This window comes from Populus euphratica, unplaced genomic scaffold, assembly GCF_000495115.2.
Source record: "Populus euphratica unplaced genomic scaffold, PopEup_1.0 scaffold689.1, whole genome shotgun sequence".
Classification (NCBI taxonomy): Eukaryota; Viridiplantae; Streptophyta; class Magnoliopsida; order Malpighiales; family Salicaceae; genus Populus; species Populus euphratica.
The window spans coordinates 81,480-85,583 of NW_011500557.1; positions in this window are offsets into that span (position 1 = coordinate 81,480).

A 4,104-nucleotide genomic window follows, 5' to 3' on the forward strand; every position below is an offset into this window, starting at 1 on the left:
TCGAGGGAGAAAATAGGGCGTCTCCGTGCATGCACTTAAATTGCCAACTTTCCGTAAGAACATAACCTTTCGTAGGGCACGAAATTGGAGTAGTAATTAATGAATGCTCCATCACTCACTGAAAAGGGCCAAATCTTGGAGATGGTCACTACCATCTCTATCAGAAAAACGTGAGATAAGAATTCGCTTTCGAAAATCATTAGTTGCTGATAATATCTTGCTTGTTCAAACTATAGAGATTTTTCTTACTGAAAGTATTGACCAACAAAACATTGGAATTCAGAGAATTAAATTGTTTCTTGAACAATTATGTGTCGAATAAGTTTATACGTCAATTCATAATAAAAAGAGAGTGAAACGAGACATTTCGCGATAAGCTAGCTGGCTTATCATAACATCGCTGATTTCTCTATAAATACCTTCGAGGTCTTTCACTACAAACACACAAAACCTTCTTTAACCTAATTATTTCATAGCAATAATTCTCATTATATTGCCATGGAAATGTTCACAAAGAAACTCACCTCTATTGATCTTCAGAAAGAATTGGTGCTACCACGCGATTCTAACCTAGAACGCCTTCAACCTTTCCATGGAACCATAGAACTGTCCACCATAGTTGAGTCATCTGCCGGCACCCGTTTACCGGACCCGGTGACAATTCACTGCTCCACCAGATCAGGAAAGCTTGTATTTACAAGAGGTTGGCATGACATTGCTCGCCATGCTGGCCTCTAAACTGGAGATATTGTGACTTTCTATCAGGAGGTAAACGGGAGAGCACAGTACAAAATGAGAGTGAGAAATGTTGGTTGAAGTAAAAAAGAAATGTGACGGAAGAGTGTCTTCCATACATGAAATTCCGAGTGCCGATTGATTCACTTGAGTGAATTATGATTTTATATATATAAATTAAAAAACAACACCATTTTAACCTTTAATAAAAAATAATATTATTTAAAAAATATTTCCCATGCACGTTGCGGCTTAGCCAGGTTTAGATTATGTGGGACCACTTCGATACTGTTCTTCACCTCTCTCTTTTTTTTGGTTTCTTGGCAGACCTGTCATGGTACAGCTGTCTATTTGCATTGAAGGTTAGTTTGGATCATTTGAAGAATGCTTTGTTAATTTTCAGACCATCTTGACTCTATCATTGTTTATATATTGTCAGCTATCTTGAGACAACACAACCATGCATGGTGAGATGGATATTTAAACGGTGGCTAGCGTGGCATTTTTTTTTCTAATAATCGAGATTTGTATTAGAAAAATAGTTATTTAAATAATGGCTTTAAACCCAACAAACTCTGCACATAAACCCAACATAAATCTAGTCCATAAAATACCCAAACTTATTTTCACACCATTTACTTTGTTTCAGAGTTAGATTGTAATAATTTTTTTATAACATTAACATTGATAATTTTTTAAGATTTTATTTATTTGCTTTCCTGTATATCTCCGCAAACAGGGCCCTTTTACCTTTTTGTCGGGTCTTCCAAAATTGAGTACTCGTGGGAGTAAGTCATCAATTATAATTAAACCATTTTAATTATTTTTTTGTATTTTTCATCTAGGTATGTTATCTAGTATAATAAGATAAATTTGAAATCCTTTGTATTTTTCACTTGAGCAAATTACTCATTACAATAAAACCACTTGAAAAATCTTTTTATTTTTTCACCTGGACAAATCACCCATGACAATGAAACAACATTTGAAAAGAAAAACCTTTGAATTTTTTATCTAGATAGATTACCCATGACAATTTAACTATTCAAAAATCTTTGAATTCTACAAAAAATCAGGTTGCCTGGTACAAACATCTGTTGCTATTCAATTTTTTACCCATATTTTGATATATTTTTTTAAATAAAAAAATAATAATAAGAGTTTACATGTAGCGATAACATAGAGCATCTTATTAAGGAAGCAATATATCAAGGAGATAATTGTTAAATCATATGTAATTTGATTGGATTTGTGCTGGTTATGAAAAATAATCACTACAACATAAAATATTATAGATATATGATTTGATTTATAATGGTTATAAAAAATAATCACTATAATATAAAATGCTATATATATAGGATTTGCTGGTGTTGGTTATAGAAGATAATCTCTTAAATAATTATTGCAATCTTTTCTTGAATAGTATGTGTAAAGATTTTCTATATAAATAAATCTTCAGCAATATACAAAGAGGAAGAAAATTTATGAATGATAATTTTTTTAAAGAGAGAAATTTAGGACAAACACAAAAAACCCTAAATCTATTTTTTCTTTTCTCCCGGCCGAAACCAAGTCGTCGCCCCCATCTTTCTAATTTCTTTTCCTCTCTAAGCCAGCCACCAGCGAGAGCCCTTACATTTTCTCCATCTCAGCCACCACACCCCCACAGACACCCAACCACAGTACCAACATTCCCTTCTCCCTGATTCTAGCCTTTTCCCTTTGGTTTCTTCTTCCCCTCAGCTGATCAAAGAGCACACCAGCCCCTCTGCCTTTCCATCTCTTCTTCATCCCCACGCACGTCCGGCCACCACCCTCCTTACCTTAGGGCTTCCAGCATTTTGATAGAAAGATGAGAGAAATTCCCTGTTAAGCATTCACAAAATGCAGAGTTGATAGGAGGAGGAAAAGATCATAGTCCCATTTGTTCGTTAAAGGTGGGCAGTGGAGTCGGAGGAACTACATCTGTGGAACACAGGAAGAAAGTGGGATTTCATCCTGTATCTGTAAACTACATATATATATATATGTATATATATGAAGAAAGAAAAAAAAAATGAAAAACCATAGAGAAAGAACACGAGAGAAACACAGGGACGAGTAGAGGGAAACAACATAAACAGACGAAAACACAGAGAGACCAACCAACATGCCTTCCCCATCGCCTTCATCCCTTCATTTCAGTCTCCAGTTTCTTCTCCTCAAGCAGTGCAACCTTTTCTTCCATAGGCACAGTGAGCTATGGAAAGCAATAACAGCACCTCCTCCTTCCGCACCAGCGGCGCTCACACCAGTTAGACCAACGGTGCAACTTCTTCTTCGCCAGTGCAGCAGTCTCTTCACTAGCGCTTCTCAACAGCCTAACAGTCATCTAGCACTGTCTACAACCGCGGGGTCATTTTCAGCCCCGACAGCCATCACTAACTCGCAGCCCTCAACCATCGGGAGCAGGTATTAGCCAAAGTAGCAGCCCATAGGAAAATAGAGAAATTGCAAGAAAACACAGAGGGAAGAACATCCATTACACCATTACATCACGCCTTCATCATCGTCTTCACCGTCTCCAGAGAGAGCATCGGCAAGAAGAGAAAGACAGAGACCAACACCAGTGTTACACTACTAGAAATTCGCTAAATAACAACGGATTTACTAACGGAAGAATTTTATCAGTAATTTGAGGTTAAAATTACCGATGGTTATATTCCATCTATAATTTGGTCGGTAATCACCAATGGAAATTTTCCGTTGATAATTACTGACTGAATTACGTATGGAAACGTCATCGTCGTAAAAAAAAACAGGTCGCTGACGTGGAGCTTTTGGTGGGTTATTTTTTTAGACAAAATCACCGACGGATTCAAAAAGACAGGCCGTACAACGACCGCCATTTATATTGCCGACAGATTTGAAATGACAGATCCGTACGGTGATGTGTCGATTGTGCTGTCAGAATCATCTACGGTTTCACCGACGGAAAATCTGTCGGTGAGACCATCAGGAAAAGTTAATATATGTTCACGCTGCCGACCCTCTCCTCCCCTATTTCTTCTTCTTCTTCCTAATCGCAACCAGCCCCCCATCCCCCCCAAACAAAAATCTCCCTCATATCAGCAAATCAAGTTATATTTCTTGAAGTTTTGTGGTCACAACATCCGTGTTCTAATTTACCGACAGATTTTATCAATTTTTGTAAGTAATACTTTCTTTTTAAATCTTAAAATTTAATTAAATGTCAATTTTATTGTTTTTTTAGTATGTGTATTTTGTTAGTAAATATACATGTTTTATTGTTATTTGTCAAAGAAACTTGTAGTATATGAAGGTATAATTCTATACCTGTTATGGTTTGTTTTAGATTTTGTAAGA